This window comes from Centrocercus urophasianus, unplaced genomic scaffold (genome assembly GCF_019232065.1).
Source record: "Centrocercus urophasianus isolate 14NV4802_14NV808 unplaced genomic scaffold, USGS_Curo_1.0 seq_12, whole genome shotgun sequence".
In the NCBI taxonomy this organism is placed as follows: Eukaryota; Metazoa; Chordata; class Aves; order Galliformes; family Phasianidae; genus Centrocercus; species Centrocercus urophasianus.
Window position 1 is genome coordinate 15,167,577 of NW_024884364.1, and position 16,686 is coordinate 15,184,262.

At 37.6% G+C, this 16,686-nt stretch overlaps 1 protein-coding gene across 1 annotated transcript in view; it reads left to right on the plus strand.

Moving 5' to 3' along the window:
- The window catches only part of EPHA6 (EPH receptor A6), a 420,557-nt gene that overhangs the window by 274,229 nt on the left and 129,642 nt on the right, over nucleotides 1-16,686 (plus strand). The gene's annotated exons all lie outside the window — the stretch shown is intronic.

Consider the following 16,686-nt stretch of genomic DNA (forward strand, 5'->3'; position numbering starts at 1 on the left):
ACTCTCCTCTCCTCTCCTCTCCTCTCCTCTCCTCTCCTCTCCTCTCCTCTCCTCTCCTCTTCCCATTCAAAGTCAGCATTTTGAATGTGCTAGAAAATCTGACATCATAATTTCAAAATTTTACAAAACCTTCCATATGTCCTAAACTAAAAAGAAAAATTATAACGTAACACGCAATTCCTGGTGGTCTGTAAAGGATAAATCAGTAAGATCACACAAGAGATCACACTGTATGTTTTCAGTATTTTCCATAATGGATGTATTGCAGATAATTTTGAAAAGATGCTCAAACCTAGCTTCCACTATGAAACACTAGAAAGAATAAAAACTGGAATTTAGCTGAGAGTGGCGGGTGCTCATACTGTAAGCCAGCCTTGACCTAGACATTGAGTGATTACACTGGATAATTCCCCTGTTCAGAAACAGGAAAACTCTTTCTACTTTCCATTCTCTAGCACGCCATGACTAAATGTTACACTCCCATCTTAATGAAAGTGCAGTTATGAGTGAAAACATCCTGAAGTCATTCTGTTGCTTCCTGTCAAGCTGAACAAAAAAGCTCATTATACCCCTTCAGCTCACTTCCTCAAGCATTCATCTGCAGAATTCTTAACAATTTATCTTAGCTATATTTTACAATTCCTGTATGAAAAGCATCGAGACAATTTACTACATAGAAGTAAACATCATTTTTTACATTAAATGCACTAACCGTGCATTTTTCCTTTTTTAAAATTGTGAACAAAATCTATAGGAAAAGAGTAACAAGCTAAAATCTCCTTTTTATGATACTAGTGAACAGAAATAATTGACAGTAATTGTGACCTCTCTGGAAAATATCCTCCCAGTTTTGTTATATTTTGTTGCCAAAACCTGCTTTGGCAGGGGGGTTGGACTCAATGATCTCTGGAGGTCCCTTCCACCCCCTACAATTCTGTGATTCTGTGATTCTGTGAATTATAGAATCACCGAGGCTGGAAAAGAACTCCAAGATCATCCATTCCAATCATCCACATACTATCAATATTTCCCCACTAAACTACATTCCTTAGTAGAACATCTAAATATTTATTGAACACCTGCAGGGACTTGACTCCACCACCTCCCTGGGCAGCTTGTGCCAGTGCCTGACCAGTTTTTCAGAGAATAAATTTTTCCACTAATACTAATAGTCGATTATAAGTTGCTTACAGAGGGAGAGGTGAAATGGTGGCTGTCACATACAGGCTAAATCACCTGTAGCCTTTGTGCAATCACAGTCTGCACACGTTCTCCTGCTAAGGACAGCTTAAAGCAGTGCCCGTCAACTACTCTGTGGCATCAGAATGAGAGTAAGCTGTAATCCCTGGCTGACTTCTATAGAAATTCTGCTGATTACTCTTTGAAGAAGGTAACATGAACACAAGTCATATGGCAATACAAATTTTCATAAAATCATAGAATCACTGAATATCTCAAGTTGGAAGGGACCCATAAGGATAATCGAGTCCAACTCCTGGGACCACACAGGACCACCCAAAATCCAAACTCCATGTCTGAGAGTGGTGTCCAAACACTTCCTGATCTCTGGTACTTGGGGCTGTGCCCACAGCCCAGGGCAGCCCGTTCAATGCCCACCGCCCTCTGGTGGCAGCACCCGTCCCTAACCCCCAGCTGCCCTCCCCTGACGCAGCTCCATGCCGTTCCTGTTGCTGTCACACAGAGCAGAGCTCAGCACTGCCTCTCCGCTCCCTGTGAGGGGCTGCAGCTGCCATGAGGCCTCCCCTCAGCTCCTCTGCTCTGTTCTGAACCAACCAGGGGACTTCAGCTGCATCTCATACACCTTGCCTTCCAAACAAGGCCTTTCCGTTTACTTCAGTGAAGACATCTTACAAACACCAAGAACTTCTCACAGCTTTGAGAAAGATTCCTCCAGGTACAATAGTATACTTCCTGTGGACAAGGAAGGGAGAGAAAAGAGACTTACTTTGTTTGCATGTGTATTTGATAAATACCATTAATAAGAAGAGTCAAGTACTTCAAAAATAGGGGGCTTATTGTTATTAACCAAATTCATGATCTGGTTTGATGACCACTTGGGGGTTCTATGTTGTTTCCTTTCCTTGATCAATATGTTGCAGCATTTAACACAGTTCTTGCATCTTTGGGAGGTTTTCTGATAAGCTACTTCAGGCATGTTGTTAGACACAGTGCAGAGACTCTAGGAATGTTCTCCTTTTTAAGAGCAAACCTCTACAAACTGCACTAAGTTTATACAGATACCATTGCTAGAGAAAAATATGACAAAGGCTTCCATATAACAGAGGCTTCCAGAATGTTGGTCAAAGTGCTCTGGTACCGGGATAAAGAAGCAGCAGCTGAGGAGGAGGAAAGATGGAGTGTAAGCCATTGAGGAGTTCTGGTGCTGCGCTACTTCTGTAGCGCGTGTGGGAGCAAAACTGGTGGCTATGTTTGCACTCAAGTCAGCAGGTGTGAGTGAGAATGTGCTGTCATTATCAGAATAAAACTATGTTTAGTTTCTGTGAAAAATAATGTAGGGTTTTGCAGCAAAATTGTGTTGTTGCTAGCCCTAGGCAATGGGATGTGCCTTTGCTGCAGGGAGAAGTGGCTGTTCCTTCTGGTAGGCCATACTGTTGCTATGCAAGTTTTAATAAATGAGTGTGAATTAATGTTATGTGCTCTGGAGCTGAACTAAGCATGTGTATTTCCTTACCCAGCTATCTTTTCTTGCTCTTCTGTTCTATGTGGATAATATGCTGCTAAAACCATGCCAGTGTAGGATTCCGTACAAGTGACTTTCCTATCAAATTCTATCGTTTGTGGGTTGATATTCCCCCTGGAACAGCAGATGAAGGCAGACGGCAGGCTAATTGATTCAGCGCTCCCCCATTGCTTCTCAGCACAAGCACTTAGATGTAATAATTGTGAAAGAGAAGAATTGACGCTGAGCTATAAACTGGTGACACAGAACTCAGTAAATGGTGTGTACTCCACAAACTGCCAGCTAGTCAGAGTATTGACATATATTTTTACTCTTTCAATGCATTTTTCCAACTAATACCTGTAACTAATGTAGTTTCCCATGTTTCAGTGGCATAATGTTCACAGTGGATAACTATGGAGTGGGAGAAGGGGTTTGTTTCGTTTTTCCCCTTAGTAAAATCATACCCTCAAGCTTCTACAGAACAGTGGTATTTCAGTGCACTCAGGAATTGTGGCTTAATATGCATAAATATTCCTTTTCCCCATTTAGAAACAGTAAGACCATATACTAAAAGCTCTTTCCATTAGCATAATTCCACCCAATGCAAAAATGCTGTATATTTTCATGCTAAACAACAGAATAGTTATACGGACCTTGTCTCTGCATGATGTCTGCTGACAGAATTGTATTTCTCAAGAAAACTCATCAGCTAAAGTAATGTTCTAGTATCTTGAAAGTGTCCAGTATGTTGCTTTAAAGGGATTTTATTTTTAATTAAGCATCAGGATTTCTATATCTATATGCCTATATCTATAGCTATTCCTATATTCCTATAAATAGCGTATACCTCTAAAAAATGAATATTACTTTTGCCATTTGTGTAAAGCATCAGGATGCAGCACATTCTTAATTTCTTAATTCTTAATTCATTCTTAATTTTTTGTTCAGCTAAACACAGTCCCAATTTAGAAAAAGAGGAAATACTATGATCTCATTGCCCAGTAAAATTTCCATATTCAGATACAAGGAAAAGCATTTCTTTTCATTGTTTTCTACACAGAAATTATGCATTTCTGCAGAGCTGATGTTTTCTGCTAATGTCATATTCTTCCTCCGTTGTATTGGCAGAGAGCTTTCTCCCTTTCTGTCTTGAACACAATTCTTAGTTACAGTCTTTCTTTTCAAAGTTTTCTAATTGTTTATGCAAAGAAATAAAAATTTGAGAAGTACTTCTATTTATCTATGCCCAAAGCTCTTACCAGGGTGCTGTCTTTCTGGTGGTGATTGATGGGAGCTATGAAAATTAACTTTCTTTTCTGGTTACCCACAACAATAAGCAAGTTCCAGATCTATAGTCATGTAATAGTCTCAAACCCTTATCACACCGTGAGGGTGACATTACCAAACTAAGTATTGGTTCTTTGTACCAACCACACAATGTATGTTCATTCTGGGACATATGCTGTGTTTTGGTTTAGGATCATGCATGCTTTAGTATGAACCAACTTTCAATATGTCCTTTGGATTTTTATGTTGCCGGATACTGGTAATGGCTGATTGTTATCAACCTGATCCTTTTCAGAACATATTTGTCAACCTCTGGAAGCAGCAAGGTCTTGTTCTTGTAAATATATGTTCTGCTTAATAGGAGACATTTTTGAGTTGACAGCAGAGTATTTGTCTGGGATTCAGTTATCTAAAATGCCACTGAATGCTTCCTGTAAGGAAGGTATGCTTTGCCTCTTGCTGTCGCTTTCAAAGAGTGCGGAACTGTAGGTCTTGTAATCTCTACCACTCAAACATGACTGTCTGAGATTTTCTGCAACATCTCAAATGACATAAAACATCTATGCTTAAGTAACTGAGCTTTTTAGTGAGTGAAAAAAGCGCATTATTTGTACATATTCCTTTAATTATTTGACAGTTGAATACCTCAGCAATTTTAGCCCTCCTGCTCTTAGTATTCACAGATTTTGCTTGCTCCTTATTTCCAAACATGCACAGTAAATGAAAAACACTCATTTTTGTCTTTGATAATTTCTATAACAAAGTAACTTACAGCAACACTGAAAGGAAACTGGAATTATTTGCTGTGTAGCTCAACTTAAATGAAGAAAAATGTCAGTGGTGAACCACAACATTTCTCCAGCCTTTTCTGGAGGTCTATATATATAACACATGATCCACCGTGAGGGTATGGTTGGTATAATCCATGTTTCAAAAAAAAGGAGCAAAGTTTTATTTAGGAAGTCTTCATATGTTCATTTAGCTGTGATGTTTATCTGTGAGATTATGGAACAATTTTTGATTTTAAAATTGAATTTCTGTGCACTGCATTCTGGACTCTATACGTGATTACTTCTGAAAACATTTTAAAATTAAAGCCATGGAGTTTGGAAACACTTTGACAAGACTGCCAAATTTAGGGTTTTCTGGGATAGCCTGAGGGAATGCTTTTGTTACATATCTTTGCCCATCAGATATGAAAATGCTATGCTCGAAACTCTTAATTAAAGGATTTTTTTTTTTTCCCAAGACTATGGTAGGTGTAACAAATTTAAATGGCAAGTGCAAAATGCATTGAGAAGAAACAATAGATCTCTTGCTAGAAAGTAAAAAATCAAAGCTCACTTAGACTTTAAGCTCAGAAAATGCATATATACATCTTAAACCTAAATAATCCTCACTTGTATTTATATTAGTTCAAAAAGCAAACACAAACCCATAGTTGCATGAATTTTCAGAGGGATGTTTTTTCTTTCTACAGAATCAGCTGTGAAATACCTATAAGGTGATGAAAACAAACTTATCATTGCCTACATTATTGAATGTATGCTTGCTTGATGTACTTGCAAAAACAAACAAATTATTCTGATTGTCAGCTTAAATTTATTGCAAGTTTGGAGAATCTTGACTCTATTTTTATGCAAATGCAGAGCTCTCCTTTCAGATGCAGCTTCAATGCTGGCACTCAGTGAGCACTAACATGAGCCAGCTGTAACGGTGTCTCTCAATCTCTGTGCCTATGCTGAAAGCTGAAAAAGTGGATCGAATGATAAAGCTCTTATTTATCAGTGCTATTTTAGATATATCACAAGCATTTAATTTAAAATGGATGGATGAGATAATCTGAGATGAATCTGTGCATTTAGGCAATGAAAACATGGACTCTTTTGATTGGAACTGTGAAACATGCAAAGCTTCTGATGGTAGCAAAGTGGAAAGAGCCTGTATCTATACTCCTGACTTTTGCTGGCATCCCTGTATTGACAGGTGTTTGGAGATCTGATAGAAGCTCTGGCTTATCTGTGTTGGCTGTCCTACCACTAAATCTGGTTCCCCGACTGCCCTGGCCTGGCACGAGTGCTTTCAAGTGGCTTATCTTGGAAGTACTGACATAAAACTCAGCTCTACTGGTACAGCTTCACCTCTACTAGTCTCTTTTTGATTTGCATACGAAACTGTAAACTGCCTTTACAGTAGAACCATTTGGAATGCATTATGAATATCTAAGAGGTGTATTTTTCCTTTAAAACCTCATTTTTTTTCCATTCCTCCTAGAAATGCTGGGATTCTTCATTTACAAAGTATGCAGAAAACAACTTCCTTCTGGTTGCAGCTGTATATTGTATGGCTTGGATAAAAAGCAATCAAAAACATTTAACTGTATTTTGTAAGATCTGTTCCAGTGAAACCACTGTTAATTTTGCAGAGTTGTTTTTTCGGTTTTTTTTCCTTAAACAGACAGCTTCTTTTATCAGCCAAAGAACAAGTCATTTGATTAATGATCATTTTTATCTCTTTGAAAGGATCCTTTCCGACCATTGGGGTGAAGTCTCTTTCGAGATTCCTGAGGGCGGGATTTTTAAATAGCATCCTGACCTCACATCCAGTCTCAGGGGGTGGATCTTTACCCCCCAGCATTTCCTCTGGTAGGTATTCCAGCCTTTTTCCCCACATTAATTTTTCTCTTCACCCTCTGAACCATCTCTCCACAGCTCTCAGGGAAACAAAATTTGATACTGTTTACACGAGGAGATCAGATGTTCCTTCCGATTAAAAAGTCAAACTGGAAAGAAATGGAAAAGAGAAGTTACTCTTCAAGGACTAGCTATTTTCCTTGAATCACTGTATAGGGGAAAGTATGAGGGAAAGCAGTTAACCTAAATACTTCAAGAGAAAGCTTGGTGTCCTTAAATCAAGTGTTTCATGGAGCACACCTGTGTGCACCAGGGAAACAACACTTTAAAAATGCCTTTGTAAAATCCCACTTTTGTGACTCTATGACTCTTCTCTAAAAATTTGCATTTCCTTGCTAAAACATGGACATAAAACAAAAATTTGAAAGGAAAAATTTAATTAAGTAATGGAGTTTGAGTCTTTTTTATGCTTCCATAGTTGTGACTTCTATCTCATGAAAACAGCCTTAATTCTTAAAAATAACTTTTTAGAATAATTTGAACTACTTTAATTCTCTTTTACAGTAAATGAGAAAATTCCATGGTTTCTGTTGTCAGCACAGCACATTGCACCATTTCTTGCTAGGTCTCCAGCAGTGCTATGAGTCTGTGGTGGCACAGAGGACTTAGAGGGTTGGCTTGTGGTTGAATGTAGACTAAGAATAAGAACACAGTGCCAGGTAAATAGGCTGCTCTCTGGTACAGAGCTGAAGCAGGAAATACAGATAGGCTAGAAGAATTCCCAGGAAGATTTTTTGTGTTCTCCATTCCCTGGAGCCATTAAAAATCATCTGTCACCAAAGCTAATAAACAAAGAGGAAATAACGGTATCTTAATTATGGTTAAAATTGAATTAAAGTTCAGTTCTGTTTCTCTCCAAACTACATATGTATATGCAGAATTAATCCATACATGGGTTAATGTTGTATCTATGTCCTTTCAGGACCTCTTACCAGTAATGTTACTTACAGTTTTTGGCTAAAGAGAAAAAATTGTCTTCTGGTACAATTAGGAGGCAATCTGAAGGATGGCGTACGTGGTGTTGATTTGCTATACAAAAGAAAATGCTCTACCTCTTTGTGCCTTGTTTTATCCATTGTGAAAATTACTAGCCTCATCAATACATGTTACTCAATATGGGATTTACTTACTTATTTATTTATTTAAGTGCTATTATTTCTTTGTTTGCTTTCTTTCTTTGAATAGAAGCTTCTGAGCATCTTTGATGTCTTCTCATTGACTCTTTAGGTGTCTTTTGTCAACAGTCTGTAAAATGCTTTTCATTTATTTTCTCTGAAGGATATTTCATTATTCAATAGTCATTAGGCAATTTTGGCAGTCAGCATCACAATGAGAATGGTATCTGTCACAAAACAGCTCTATGGAAGAAGAAATACTCCCAGCACCCTCCCTCCCCTGAATTCTCTGTTTTGAATATTGTGTTATGTGTAGCATATCACTGATTCTATTAGTTTAAATATGCCTTAACTGCATTAATAAATTGGCTTTTCACCTAGCTACTTACAAGTTTTTCTTGTCCATTTGTAAGATCCCCAGGACTGCTGTTTTTCTGAGTGTTTGTAAAGCATCACATTTTGGACTTAAGTCATAACTTTTAGTGTGATTACTAGTAAGAGTGTTTCATAATCTCTTGCTATTAAGTGTCTTTTACTAAGAATTCGATCTGATGAAATATTCAAAACAGGGAAAAAATAGAAATGCTGTTTGGTCACATCAATAACAAAAAAGAGCCCAGCACCAACCCCATAGAGAGAGATAAATGCTGCCCATCTTTTGCAAAACAAAGAATATCAGGTAGTTGAAAGCCACTAAGGAGATGTGACAAATCCAATGGAAGTTTTGTGTTTCTTTGAGAAAGAGAAAGATTTTTGAGAAAGATTGTTGGTGTAGGAGTGGGCAGGTGGCAAGAAACTCCACATTAAAAGTCAGAAATTGCTATTAAGATAGTATCCTAACAACCTTATCCATAGTACTTCTCTTTAAGTGAGCAGTTCCTCTCCTGTGAACAGTTAAGCACAATCTTAACTCTGTATTGCCTCCTTTTGTTGCAGTGATGTCCAGAGGATGCCACTTTCAATGCGCACTGACTTTCTAAATTACTAAAATCAACTTTGCTATGTGTGTGAACCAAAACCCAATACATTCGCTGTATTTTTTTGAAAAAAAATCTCCTGTTGAAGGGAGTACTGATCTGAAATGAGAGAAAGCGAGAACTGTATCTCTTACTCTTAATGATTCAGTAAAAAAGTTCATCCTTAGTAGTAGTCACTTGAGCACAAAGAGAAGGAAGGCACCCTTTGTCCCTTCCTGTTGAAAAACATTGCACTCAGTACCTGACCTTTTTTCTGAATACTGCTTTACCAACAAACAGATATCTAGGGCCCACAGCAAGGGGGTTGGAACCGAATAATCTTCATGGTTCTATCCAACCCAACCCAAACTATTCTGATTCTATGAACTCCACCCATAAGGTTTTCAAGGGCTAATACCCATGCTATCGTAGCAGTCTCTGGCTCTTTAACAGTAATGTGTGGGCAAAATCATTTGTCCACTGGACTCTTGTTGCTTCCCCTGTCCCCAGCCTTTTCCCTCTCTTACTAAAAGTGAGAGAATTGCTGATTTTGTGTTTGTACTAGAGGGAAGAATGTTTGACTGCTGCCTCTGGTAGCGCTGTGACCTCACCTCCGTTATCTGAGATTGTTGGGCTCATACTGAACAGTACCTGTCATAAGCCTAACAAAAATAGTTACCATTTAATAACTTTGCTGAATTATGCACTAATTCATGTATAGCTTCTGTGTAAGATTTAGGTGAATTAAACTACGTGGAAAGCTTAAAATGCCTGCATTATTCTTCTATAAGGGTCATGAGGAACAAAGACAGTGAGATGGTTTTATTTACTAAAGCATTTAACTCAAACTACATGCTAGATTTACTCCAAAATAGTCCAAATAGGAAAAATAAAAAAAAATCCTATTAAAGAAAAAAAAAAAGAAGAAAGAAACATTTAAAGTAATTTTTTTTTACAGAATTCCCCAGATATGTTGTTGAAGTTAAATACTAAGAACTAAACTGGGAAGACTCCCACAGAAGTACCTGGAAAACTTCTTGGCAGAGCAGAGTCGCACTTGTTTTCCTTTTATGTTTTCCACTTCAGGCAAGGGGAGGAGGCAGTGAGTTTATTTATACTGTTGCATTGACAGCCAGTGTTGAGTTGCGTGTAATCTGGTGTTGGGTTTTGCATTGCACAGAGGTTCATGTATGTGGAAGGTTCACATACATTCACATAGCCAACCTAAGGCTAAAGATGAATTTGTGTTGCAGGCATGGGACTTGACATCTTTCTTCACAAAAGGACTGCCACAAATGTAGATTATTTTTTTTTAAAACCTAACCATAGCTATACTAATGCAATAGCATTTATATTTGATGGTTCATCAGAAGTCTGCCACTTCCATACAATGTTTCATTAGAAGTAAGGCCTTCAGGAGGCCTGCAAAGATCTGTCCTAGGTTTTTGGAGAAAGAAAAAAAAAAAAAAATGTCCCTTTAAAAAGAAAAGCTTCCTTTTCATTTAGCTGTTATTTTTGTCACAGTTTTTTTAGTCTCTCATTATGCCACCTGTTAGCAGTACAGATTCACATGACTTAGTTGATGCAAATCTATATTGTAATGGTTCATCACCAATGGATTCACAAAAGCAAAGTATACCTTTTCTCAAATCCTTGCAAAAATTGAATAGAAATTTTGAAGTGTCCAATAGTCTACATCCTCATCACACATATGTTGGCATGAACAAAGAAGCTTAGCCATTTCTTCATATCTACAGGGGCACATATACACGTGTGCATGTTGAAAATAAATAGCTAAGTTGCAGTGCTGCTTCTATTTTTTTCAAATTCTTACTTGCCCAAACTATTAGTGTTTGCTCCATTTTGGAAGATCTCTTAGTTCCTTTTTCCAGCTGTGTATTTGCATCTCTTGATTTCAGTCACACATAATGTGAATGTAAACCCATATTACCTGGCAGAAATTAGATGTAGAAAATGGTATGATTTGCTGCTGTTGTTGGAGGGTGTTGGACAGATTATAAACCTGATGGATCAGAAAGGAGGGGAGGGAAACGAAATACCTTTACTGTTGTTTCTTTCAAGTTCTGATTTTTTTTTTGTCAACAAGAACAACTAGAAATGAGTGTCAAGCTATGAGTAACTATGGAAAAGTCCCTGTTAAGCAAATCTACCCACCTCTCTCCATGATGTTCAGTATTCAGACTATATCAACAAACCACATATATGGTAATATTCACATTTTTTTATATGGAGCTTCTCAAAAACCTCAGACAATTGTAGAATACTAAAGCAAGTGATTATCAGTTTTCTTTCCCCTAAAATTAATATTTTCCTGCAATTTCAAAGTGCACCTGAGCGAGCCCATTATTCTTGATATTATAGAAGGTGACAATTGAAAGCAAATTGTATTGACAGACCGTTATTGAACAAAATTGCTCAACAAGAACCATCAAGGAGCAGTTATGCATATTGAAGCTCAACTGTAATTTTATGGTACTCCGATAATGAGAAAAGTAACCATTAATAATTTTTTTTTCAGTTCATGTGTTTTTCCCTACTCTGGATTCCAGTACCTAAAAGTGGCTGTGTTTTTTTTGTTGAACGAAAATTGCTAAACCTTTCTTGCTGACTAACAAACTGATTCTTTTATTGCATTCTCTAGAATATCTGAGCCAAATAGCTCTTCTAGTTTATCCTTTCCAGCATCAGTGCTGTTTCACTGGCATGTCTAGCCTATAAACCCTATACATAATGGCATGCGTTTTCTGAGTACAGATGCTCAAGCTGAGGATGTATGTGGACTTTACCATTAGGCAGGCAAAGAGTACTTCACAGCCAAAATATGGATGATCAGTGAGTAACATAATTAGTGAGATAATGTTCTGGTTTATTAACGTCTAACTTGAAATGTAGAACAGGGATTGAGCTCTGAGTGTAGGACATGAAAAAAAGAGGTCTCCATTCTCCACGCTTGCTAAATAGCTCACTTTATGATGATGCCCAGACATCATCATAAACAGTTACAAGTGTTTTAGTCCTAGAAGAAGTTCAGGAAAATATTGCTGAAACCTCTTTCAAGTCAGTATAAAGCGGTTCTTAAAAAGCCCAGAGATGTCAGCATGGTTCAAGGGTATATGAAGGTTTTGAAAAATAGAAGAAGACTCTCCAATAAGGTTGGATATACTTAGAATAGCTCATGTGGCATCTTTTAGAGCTGTTCTTCAAATGTACTGGCTCCTGTTCCTGTTCCTGTCCAGGAATACGTAAGACATCTCACCATAATGCTGAAGGTGTTTCGTTTTCATTTCTGTTTTTAATGTTCGTGTAAACATAAGCAGCAGGAATGAAACAAGTAACTAACTCCAACTAATGAAATACTACTATTTGTTCTGCTTTTACCATCTGCTGCATTCTCTTTGTTTCTCTCACAAAAAGACAAGAACAAGAAAAAAATCATGGGAACAATGCAGCTGCTTTCTTTTTACAGTTCTACTTTCTTTCCTCAAAACTTTCCAGAATCTCTTTTGTAGGCACACGAGAGGAGTGAATTAGGAGGAATCAGAGGCTACAGAAGCTGAAGTCTGCTAAAACTTATTTTGTCCACAGCACATTCTCCTGTTGTTGTGTGAGAACTAGAAGAACTGTTTGCAGCACTTTGGGTACTGAGTGTAAACAACCACACAGTAGGTTTTTGTGTAGTGAGTGTAAAATACACAATATAAAAATATAATAATATTATTTTTTCATTATATATATAATCAATACAATAGATAATTACAGCAAAACAGCTCAAAGGACAATATTTTCAAACTGTGATGATATAATGGATCTGCAGAAGTGATAGAGCAGTATTTTCTTAGAAGAACTAGAGAACCGATTCAAAGATTTTGCTTTGTGAGTGGAAGAACAAATATCCTGTTTATGGAGGCATTCAAGGCCAGGCTGGATTTGGCTCTGGGCAGCCTGTTCTAGTAGTTGGTGACTCTGCACATGGCAGGGGGGTTGAAACTAGATGATCGTTGTGGTCCTTTTCAACCCAGGCCATTCTATGATTCCATGAATGATTCTATAATTCTATTTATGTTAAAAGTTCTATTTCCATAATGGGAATAAAAGATTTAGTTAAAAGTAAAGACTGTAGAAATGAGCATATACTAAATGCATTCTTTTTTGTGGATTAATCTTACATAAAACATTAATTAAAGTGGGCCTTGCTGCATTATTTAAAATGACAACAGGAGACAACAAGCTGAATATTTTGGCATTGATATGACACTTCAGATTCTCCTCCTTACGCGTCACTCTACCATTCAATTAGATTACATGCTATCAAAATCCTATGGAAAAAAAAGAGAACTAAAACATATATACTGTGAATTTTAAATGTGCTTGCTATTTCACATCATTCTGCATCACACGGCTTCCTTTTTTCCTTTGCTTATGAAAAAAATGTCAAGCAGATTGATCAGTGAAAAACACAAAACTGTAACATGAATTCTGAGGTGACATGACACTAAGATGGGATGTTTGTAATTTATGCTGGTTTTGTTTCATTGACATTACAGTAGAGCCGTGTGGGAAAATTCTAATGACAAACTTTCTCAGGGAAAAATGAATACTTTGTCAAAACCAGTCAGCCACCTGTCTCCAGGTGATGTTTGCATCAAAAACCACAAATAACCCCAGAACCTCCTGCAGATTCATCTAAGTTTTGAGTAATGGAATCCGTGTTCCTTTTTCTGGATCACATAAAGCACTGATACTGCTTTCATGTGTTCAGTCCAGTTTCCCTAGATGCAGGGAGTCTGACAGGTCTGCCATTGCTGCTCCTTTTATGTTGTGCAAGCAGAGAATGCTACTTTCTCCAGTACCCGAGGCAGGTGGAAGGGTAAGGTAGAAATAGTTAAGAGCTGTGCAGGAATTACAGAAACAGTCAAAGTGAGTCAATATGCCATGTATAAATAGGATTGTAGTTTCATATTGGTGTATTTAGTATGTAGTGTGCATATGTTTTCTTACAGTACTCCCCACTCGAGCACTTCTGGGTGTCTGAAATTGGTGCAAGAATGACTTGTTTTGCTGACTAGAACCTTGAATTCACTTTCAAACCATTTTGTATTTTGTCCCCCCAACTCTGCCATGAAGTTGAGCACTCTCTTCTGGCAGTACCTGCAGCTTTTAACTCTCAGGTGTTCAACTTTTATCCTGAAAAAAACCTGACACCATTTTCAGTGTCCTTATTCCATGCCCTCTTATATGGATCTTGACTGTAAAATGAGTGGTTCTTATTCATGTACTGTTTAGTGCCTGTTTCTATATGAAAACACTCACCTGAGTTAGTCAAGTCTCTAAACTAGAGAGCTTCCCCGACTCCCATCTTGCATTGCCTTCTGTCGTCGCTCAGTCGAGTTAGAGAGCTCTCACAGTTTCTTGTAGCATCATTGTAATCCTCAGAATTGTTCTCTTTATTGTGTTCAACATACATCTTATATACCATTCGCTTACAAGCCAGGAATTCCTGTCCCTCTAATCAGTTGATTGGTCTAGCTTCTCCCAAAACACAGTGATAAAGGATGAAAGGTTTCTTAAGTGTGATAAGATTAACAATACGTACAAAAAGAACCTCCTGTTTACCCTTAGACACAAACAGATACCATTTGCTCTCTGTCTTACACTCCAGACTCCCAAGGTTTCACACTGATAGGGTCTATCAAGGAGTCTGAAAACTCTTTGCTGACTTGCTCACAGTTACATCTTCCCCTACAGCCTTCCATTTCTGTTCATCTTTAAATCTGTTCCTTCAAGTAAGGTTGTCTGTGTTTCATCTGTGTAAGCAATCATAAAAATAGGAAAATAATTCAATGCCTTCCAGAATTGCATAACCCCATGATAAAATACTCAGATATCTTTTCTCAGAGACTTCTCTACCCCATGCTATCAACATTGATTCCAGTCCTTGTTCTGAGGATGAAAAATTCATCTTTCTCAGTATCATGAAAACAACATGGATTTTCATAATCTAAGTAATATTTATGTCATCTTCTTGTTCTTTTTTTTAGGTTTTTTTTTTTTTTTTTTTTTTTGCCAGCTAGTTTGCTGGTATTGTTTTTCAAAGTCATTTTTGTGGTACACTTTAAACCAAAAGCAGTATTCCATGTTGTACAAGATTCAGCACAGACCTTAATCTTTTCAGGACTCAGATTATACCAAAGTATATAAAGGATAACATCTGCTCTTTGCTGCTAAAATATGAAACTAACAGCAACTAACCAGGGATTTTATTTTATGGCAGTCCTGTGCTGGTCACCACCTTTTGACCTTCTAAAGATTAGGCATCCCAGATCATGCTTTATCATGTTTAGGTCATCAGAAGTAGAGCTGTGCTTTCAGTTTGCTTCCCAGATCTGGTACTGATGGATTTCAGTGGGTATTCATATCAGGATCTCTGATTTTCGCAGAGTATGATGCCATCTGTCCACTGCCTGCCTTTGGGACCAGTGGCTCTGTCTGCATAGAGATGTCCAATGTTAGATTCTCTCCTTGCATTTACCAGAGACTCACATCCCAACATCTCAGCCACTTTCTCCAGAGCCAACTGCTAGTCCCCTTCCTTTATCTGTGAATGGGACAGCCTGTTCACACACATGCACAGTGGAATCACTGAAGTGCCTCTACAAGGTATTGACCATGGAACAAAGTACAGCACTGTGTGTTGGTAACCAAATGCAGCCTGACAGAGGGAACTGTGCTTTATGGATGGAGATGGCCACTTGATTTTCTGAACCTGTTTTTCCAACCCTTCAAAAACAGGTTGTGTCTTACCTTACATTTTCTGACAGTTGATGTTACTAGATTTGTAAAACATTCAGAAACTAAAAAGAGTAGGCTATACTACTAGTCAGCATAAGCAAAGTGAAGAAAGCATTAATTTTTAAAATTCTCTGAACTCTAGAAGCGCAAAACGAGAGTTTAATCAACAGATGCCGATGAAAAGAAATAAACTGAATAGGTAATAGATTCACACTTGCAGGTGAGATCATTTAAAAATAATAATTAAGATAAAGCTGATAATTTGGTAATTCTTCCATTTCAGAAAGGCTATTGATAAAAATCAAGTATGTAGCTGAAAATTTTTGCACATACTCAAATATGTCTACTGTCTGAACATTATTGAGCACTGTTTTATTCATTGAGAACTTAAACATGTGAGTGAATACTACAAGAACACCATATCTTATTTGAAGAAATTTGAAGAAAAAGATATTGTGAGAGACTCCAGAAAGACAAAAAAAAGCCTCATCAGCAAGCATCACCAGTACATGTGGAATTCAGTGTTGACACTCAGGGAAGGGAGCCACTAGGGAACTGCTTTAGCAGTGGGTTGGACTGGATGATCTGCAGAGGTCCCTTCCAACTCCTAGAGTTCTGTGATTCTGTGAACAGAGAAACTGCTCATTCAGTTTTTTAAATACAAGGTGAACTGTAACGGCATAGGAAAGATAACTAGCTGCGGCTTATTGTGTATTGTAGACAGTTTAATTAACACCTCCATTATTAATCAAAGTGAAGAGAATGCTGCCATGTACAGAAATGGAAAATTGTGCTGGAATCTTCATAATGCTATTCTGTAATTTCTCGCCTTGAATATTGTGTTTATTTGTCATGACAGTGTCCAAATAAAACATAATGGTAATTTCAAAGATGAGGGGAAAGTCCTAAAAGAGTTTTCTTTTGGATTTGAAAAACACTGGAACATCTAATATTTACAGAACGTGGAAAGGGAGTACTTGTGTCTTCACCACTTGAAGCAGCACTGATTTCACATAAATCCCAAAAAGGACAGGCATTATCAGGAAAAGAAAAGTTTGCCAATTGGAGACTTTCTACTTCCTTTGCTATCTTATTAGCATACACTGCATAGAGTAGAATGG